Source organism: Papaver somniferum, chromosome 1 (genome assembly GCF_003573695.1).
Source record: "Papaver somniferum cultivar HN1 chromosome 1, ASM357369v1, whole genome shotgun sequence".
NCBI classification, from domain to species: domain Eukaryota; kingdom Viridiplantae; phylum Streptophyta; class Magnoliopsida; order Ranunculales; family Papaveraceae; genus Papaver; species Papaver somniferum.
The window spans coordinates 181148894-181156315 of NC_039358.1; the positions used below are offsets into that span (position 1 = coordinate 181148894).

The window sequence follows — 7422 nt, forward strand, 5'->3', positions numbered from 1 at the left end:
TTGTGATCCACGTTACTTATTTTTAGCCTTTTTATGTGCAAGTCCATAGTTGTGCACCTTATATATGCATACTTGTTTTAGGTGTACATTGTGGTGCACATTACTTGTTGGCGTACATTGTGGTGTAAATTACATATTCTTGCTTGGTTTGTGTCTTCTTTTTACATATGTGGTGATATCTGATTAGGTGAACATTGTGGTGCACATTACTTATTCCATTTTTTTATAACTGTGGTATTGGTTTGAGGTTGAAGAGTCTTGCGGTGACAACCAAGTTAGTCAAGCATTTGATCGTTGACAATATAAAGGGGGATCCTAGTTTAAAACCCAATCAGATGATGTCAACTTTTTAAGAAGACTTATGGGTCCAATATTAAGTATCGCCATGCTCGTAGAGGGAAAGAAGCCGTATTTGAACAACAGTTTGGTGATGACGAGAAGTCATATAACGATTTAGCTTGGTATGTCAAAGACATTGAGGAAACTAATCCTGATAGCTATGTGAAGTTTGAAGTTGATCATGCAACTAGAATATTTCAGAGGATTTTCATGTGTTTTAGTGCTTGCAAGCATAGTTATAAGTATCTTAGACCCATGATTTACTTGGACGCTACTTTCCTTACTGGTAGATTCACGGGTGCTTTAATGGATGCAACATGTGTGTCAATAGAAACAATGGTTTTTACCCATATGCTTTTGCTCTTGTTTATGATGAAAACAAAGAAAATTGGTTTTGGTTTCTGGAGAATCTTAAACAAGTGGTCGATGGTCGTCAAATTGTTTTCCTTAGTGATCGTGGAGAAGGAATTTTGCAGAACATTCCAAAAGTATTTCTTGATTCATATCACGGCTATTGTTTTTATAGCGCCCCCAAAGCTAGCAATTGACTAATCCAAGAGATTAACTAAATAAAGAGACAGTAAAGATCCAAATCATATACTTAAACATTCCATTAAGAAATCTGCTACAAAACTAAACCCAAAAACTAACCCCACTCTAAAATATGTATATACAAGAACTTCTCTCAAATGATACATATAACAATAATCATTCAATTTCCAAATAAAATATACAACATAGTAATCATAGTCGAAGTTAATCAACTAACGAACTCAACTCCTCGAAGCTTCCGCTACGCAACTCTGATCTGTCTCTGAAACTGAAAGTGGGAATGGGTGAGCACATCATCCTTGAAAGGGGTGCCCAGTAGGAATAACATTTAACTTTCAAGTAATCATTGGAAAAGATTTTAAAAACAATTAATGTTTTCCCTAAACACTAATACACAACCAATTTCACAGAGGTAAACAATCATGTATATGGAACTAACTCCTTACAAACAATGTATAATATGGTGACTCGTACCGCACCTAGGTAATAATATGGTGACTCGTCACGCACTTAGCTATTGTATGAAGTAGGTATAAATGAAGGAGCAGTATCCTATATATCACAGATGGAAATTCTCAGTTTCCAAACAATCAAATGGAAATTCTTATTTCCCAAACAATTCATGAAGACAAACAAAGCATTGCAGTTCCTTTCCAAACCATGGAAATATTAACAGAAATCAACAATACTTTCGAAACTTAAAATAAAACAATGCATGGAATACACAATCAGACAATGCATGAATTTGTTAAACATAAACTTTGGTAAAAGAAAACAACAATAATTACTAAAGAGTTAAATATAAATTCCCACATCTTTTGATGACAAGCCACGCCTACCTCGAGATCCACGATCCACTGGTTCATCTTTTGAATCGATCGTTGTTAATAACTAACTGTTAATCACACGAGATTTCTAAGAATCTAGCCACAATGGCTCACACAAGAATCATATAGTTACATCTAATGGTTGTAAGACCATTTATGGTTCTACACCTTTTATCATCTATCTTTATCATATCTAAGGTCTACTAATTCAATTAGATTAGTTTTATAGTCAATTATCTAAGTCTTATGAACATCTACAACTTTGTAGAAGGAACCAAAGGTCAAATCGGACCGTAAGGGTCCAATATATCAAAATAGGAAACTAAACCTAAGCCCAAGTCCACTAAACAAGCCCGTTACACAAGGCCTGGTCTAACTGGTCAACTAACGGTCAACGTCTAATCAAAGTTTAGGGTCAAGTCAATAGTCTAATTGGTCTGGTCAACGAGTCAAACAGGAACTCGGTCAAGGTTCATTGAGTCAATTCTGGTCAGGTTTGGTCACTGAGTTAACTCAGTCAGATACACTAAGTCAGCTAAACAGATTGAGTCAGCTAGACTGACTGGGATGACTAATAGGTTTAAGTCATTGATTCAATATCATACTTTTACTCTTCTTCATAACTAGACTGATACTAACACACCTATTGATAGAACTTCACAAATCAAAGTACAATTCAATTACTCTTAAAGAAACTTCAAACTTCAATTACAATACAAACTAGATTTACCTGCAATTGCAGCTTTAAGCAACATCTAATTCAACTTAAGCAACACTCTTTAATATCACTTCCCAGACCTACACAATTCACTCATGTCCCATTAATTGTCGCCAACAAAACAACACCATTTTCATTCTAACAACATCTTCTTTACAGCTACATATCTCCATCTCAAATTCCACTACACAGACAACACCTCCTCTAACAACCCTTTCTTCATATTACCAAAACAAACACTCATACCCCTACCATTTCATTACAACAACACCAGCACCTATGGTTTCTACACTTCCACCAGCCATTGATATCCCTTGTAACTTCAACATCACCACTACAACTTGTACCTCAGTACAACCATCTACATCATCAACACCAACAACCCAGACATCTCCATCACCACCTGTAATATTCTTCCCTCTACAATAGCATCGTCATCATAATTCCAGCCTAAATTCCCAGAACAACACTTACAATCTCATATATAAAGACACACCATCATCAACTGTAAGACTAATTCCCTAACTGAACTAACATCATCACAACAGTCTTCAGTTCTGCAATTTCAACTACACAAACACCAGTCACTCTTATCCTTCTTAAGTTAACAATCATGTAACTCAAGTTCACCCATATCAAGCTTGTTCCATCTGCAATAACAATTCAGTCCTAACTTAAACATATTCTCTTCACAGTTACCACCTCCATCATCTCTGTAACATCTTAACATTTATCTAATCCAATCACACACAACCAGAACCTCCATTAGCTCAATTAAACTTATCCAATCTCAATTCTTATTCATAAATCCAATAATTAAAACGATTCAAATCAAAATACTAGAATTAAGATTGTTTATTGGTTTACCCAATTTTCAGCACCCTCTGAACAGCTACCTCACCATATCAATTCTTCTGAAAACCTAATTTCTATTTTGGGGAAGAACATAAACCCTAATTTCTTCGAACAACTCGTATCAACCAATTAACTTCATCCCGTTCCTCAATCATCTAAACCCAGTCCTCAATTCATCTTGTACATCACTAAATCCACTTTGAATTAATCCTCTAAGAAACCCGGATTCTTCAATTCTTCTATGAAGTTTGAGAATTAAATTCTAACTCATCTTCTTTGAGTTCTACACACAATAACCATCATCAATTACTTGATTTCCTATTCAGTTTCTCATAAATCCTCAGACGATTTCATCTCACATAAACCCTAATTCAACTTCTCCCTGATTAACCTTTCGTTTGAATTCCAACTCAACTTCTCAAACATCACCACCAACAGCAAACGTCCTATAATATTTTCCCTCATATCTTGATCTCAGAATCCTCACAGAATCGCCATAGGAGAATAACAGAAGAAGGAGAAGAAGAGAAACAGAGGAGAAGAGGAAATAAGGAAGAAAGAAGAAGATAAGAATGACTTCTTCGATCGGGTTTTGGTGATAAAGCCAAAGAAATTGATGAAACACCCACTCGATAGGATATGGGCAGCCACCCGGTGCCACAAGAAGAAATCCCAACTGCCTTAATCAATTTTGATATGAGTTGACTATTTTACCCTTCAAACAATTCTGATGATATCTTCTTCGTCTGATATCCGAATGACACATTCAAGTAGTCCATTTCGCATAACTTTTCGAGTTCTATATAACGGTACTAGTTTCATATCTATTTCGTTGATGGATTAATTCCTATTAATTATCGTTCGTGTTAAACTAATCGAGTTATTATCGACTAATTCGTCTCTTGACTAGTCTAATAGCGTTGACGAGCTTGAGGGTCTTTACAGTTTTTCTCACATCAAGTGTAATCTTCTTATCGGATCAGGTTATGCGAATTCCAAGGCCGTTATTGATTTGTTTTACAAAGTTGTTTACTCTTACACATCAACTAAATTAAGAAGCTTTGCGGGGAATGCATGCAATTGGATGTGGACATGTTGCTAATTATATCAGGACTATTCCAAAGGAGAAATGGGCAAATGAATTTTTCCATGTACACAGATATAATACTCACTTTTCAACTATTTCTGAGTCATTTAATAACTGTATTGTTGATCTCAAAAAGTTGTCTGCTTTTGCTCTTCTCGATGCGCTACAGAGAGTTTGATGTTTAGTGTTTCATTCATTTTTTTTGATGTGTACATCTTCCCTTGTACACATGTTTATTTGTATACATTGTTGTACACATGGATTTGCTTGATGTGTACATACTTGTGTGCATGTTTTATCTGTGATTCTGCAACGATGTGTGTACATTGTTGTACACATGGATTTCCTTAATGTGTACATTTTTGTACACATGTTTATCTGTATTCCTTCTCGATCATTTTTTTATTTAAGTTTTGTGTTTTTATTTTGGGAATATTAGTTTAATACCCCTCAAAATCTACCTCTTGAAATATACCCTTGTTCAATTTTTAAAAATACCCCTACCTTCTAAAAAGTGGAAGCAAATAACACAAGTTGCTTCCAGAACTGGATAAAACTAACACAAGTTGCTTTCCGAAGTGGATGCAACTTTATACAAGTTGCTTCCAAAAAGTGGAAGCAACTTTCTCAAGTTGACTGCAAAAAATTTAATTTTACTCCTCGGGGGTATTTGTGCAAGGTCAACCAAAATAGAGGGTATTTATAACATTCCCACTTTTATTATTTTAGTTTGAAGATTATGAAGAAGAATTTTACGAGAAGAGTAGAAGGTCTAGAAACTTTCAACACTAGGCTCCTCCCATATATGAGTAGAGGTGTCAAACAGGCCGGCCCGTCCAGGCCTGGCCTATGTAAGCCTGCATAGTAGACAGGCCTGGATGGCCTAGCCTGCTGTGACTATAGCTAAGCCCAGCCTGAGCCTGAACCTGGCCTGCTTTTATTGGGCCAGGCCTTACCGGGCCCAGGCTAGCCTGTTATTTCCACTTATTTTTTTTAAGTTATTCTAAAAAAATTGTTAAGGATGTTGGGACTTGACTATATGAGGCTTTACTAAAGGAAACATCGACATTGGTCGTACTTGGAGTGTTACTGAGTCCATGGAAAGATTGTATGAAGTTCATTCTCCCCGGTCTCATTCTGTAGATCTTTTGCAGAAAACTTGTACGTGTCACAGGTGGCGAGTTAATGGTTTTCCTTGTTGTGAGTGGGGAAAACGATTTGCTGGTTTTTACGGAATTGAAGAGTCGACCGTGTGGAGACTCCTTGAACCGAACGAAATGTTGAACCTCACACAGATGCACTGCAAGAAAGGAGTGCTTTAAGTTCGAGAGATCAATTGTAAGACCCCGGCCTAAACCAAGAACAATGGCCGTTCCATAGTCAATTAGGTCACGAGAGAGGATGGGTTGATCTGTAGGAGGGAAGCTGAGAAATGCGTGAGATCAATGGTGATCTGAGATTGTAGGTGTGTTGTGAATTCAGCGTGAAAATGCTCTGAATGATTGAATTTTGCTCAATTGAGAGTAATTTATGTGAGATCGTGTAGACGCAAGATTGTCTGTATGAACTTTGATGAGAAATTGCTCGCCTTGGCGAACGTTGTTCGAGTGTTCGAAAACTTCTGTCTTTTCAATCAGGATTCAGGGACATTTTATAATGCCGGAGTTGAAAAAACCATGATCCCATGAAGTGTGACAGTTGCTGGAATCAGATAATGGGAAATAAGGTAATCACGTTAAAACCAATTACTCATCGTGCGGAGACTTGGTTAACTTTACACCCACTACTTTGCTGACTCTTCCAACTGATTGCACGACTTGCTCACATTCTCATCGTGGGTGAACACACGTGCCGTAGACCGCCAGACCAAAACCCTAGTTAATATTCCCCCATGTGACACGATTGAAATCTCGTGATTTTGGATTCAGTTGCTGACTTTATGGGACGATGACTCCATGTAGCGCTGAGTTGAACATGTGTGAGTAAATGTTTCGAAACTCATGAATTTAACGTGTCTGCTGAGACGAGGTATCATCATAACCTAAGACGAGCAAAACTGTGTTGCTAAATTGTTGAATATTGATAGTTGAACCAACATTCTCTGGTTTGAGCAAATATTGCTAGTCCGAGTGAATATTGCTAATTGAGTAAATATTGTCGTTTCGAGCGAATATTGCTAGTTCGAGCAAATATTGTTAGTTTGAACAAATATCGTTCTTTTAATGAATTGTTGGTAGCTGGACCAAGTAAAATATTAATTTAAGTTACTAACTGCTGGGTCGAGCAAAATAAACACGAATGTTAATCATGGAATCAACATAAAATTATCAGAGTGTTTGAATCTGCTCAGAATTACGTTTCTGCAGAGCTCTGGATTCAAAACCCTAATTTTACCGAGATAATGATTTATTGCAAGTCACATAAGACCGGCTACATGGGATGACGGGTTCACCATATAACGCCCAGATGCTCGAATGAGCAAAAATACCAAAGTCTCTTGAGGATCAGTTGGTGAAAGAATGATTAAATGTTGGTTTAATCATTTACTGAAATAATGCTCGTGTGAGCGACAAATCGTAAAACCTGGTTTTATGGAAAATATGAGGGACCGGCCAAGAGGTCATGGGACCGACTCTTGATGTCCGTGGGACCAGTAGATGGTCATTTGAGCAAACTTCCAATTGTTTGGAAAGAGTTTGAACCTAATATGAGCAGCTGAGCAAATTAGGTTAAAATCATTAAAGCACGCGGGACCAACTGTTTGCAAGCCTCAGTGTCACCCTTGGTCGGTCAAGGGGACATTCCCATGTCACCATACTGTTCACGCTTCAGTCCTGAGAATTTTGATACTTTCTGGTGCACGTTTGAGCAACATTTGGAGAAAATATGCAAAATCCATGGTTTTGCTGAAACCGGCAAAAATACATGAGATGATGAAAATAATAAATAAAATAAGGAATTACAAGGTGTGGGACCGGCCACGGCTAGGGCATGGCCGGCCGGCTGACACGCGGTCCCACATGCTTTTCCCAGTTTTATGTGAT

The 7422-nt window shown here is 37.3% G+C and overlaps 2 long non-coding RNA genes across 2 annotated transcripts; one reads left to right on the forward strand and one right to left on the reverse strand.

Annotated features, from left to right (window-relative positions):
• Nucleotides 1-926: 926 nt before the first annotated feature.
• LOC113309207 lies at nt 927-3670 on the reverse strand. The gene is made up of 2 exons (XR_003340445.1): nt 2449-3670; nt 927-1159 (listed from the first exon to the last, which is right to left on the reverse strand). It is a non-coding gene; the product is annotated as an uncharacterized LOC113309207 (long non-coding RNA).
• A 296-nt stretch (nt 3671-3966) lies between these two features.
• On the forward strand, nt 3967-4788 carry LOC113309214. Its single transcript, XR_003340447.1, has 2 exons — nt 3967-4100; nt 4275-4788. It is a non-coding gene; the product is annotated as an uncharacterized LOC113309214 (long non-coding RNA).
• The last annotated feature ends 2634 nt before the right edge of the window (nt 4789-7422 follow it).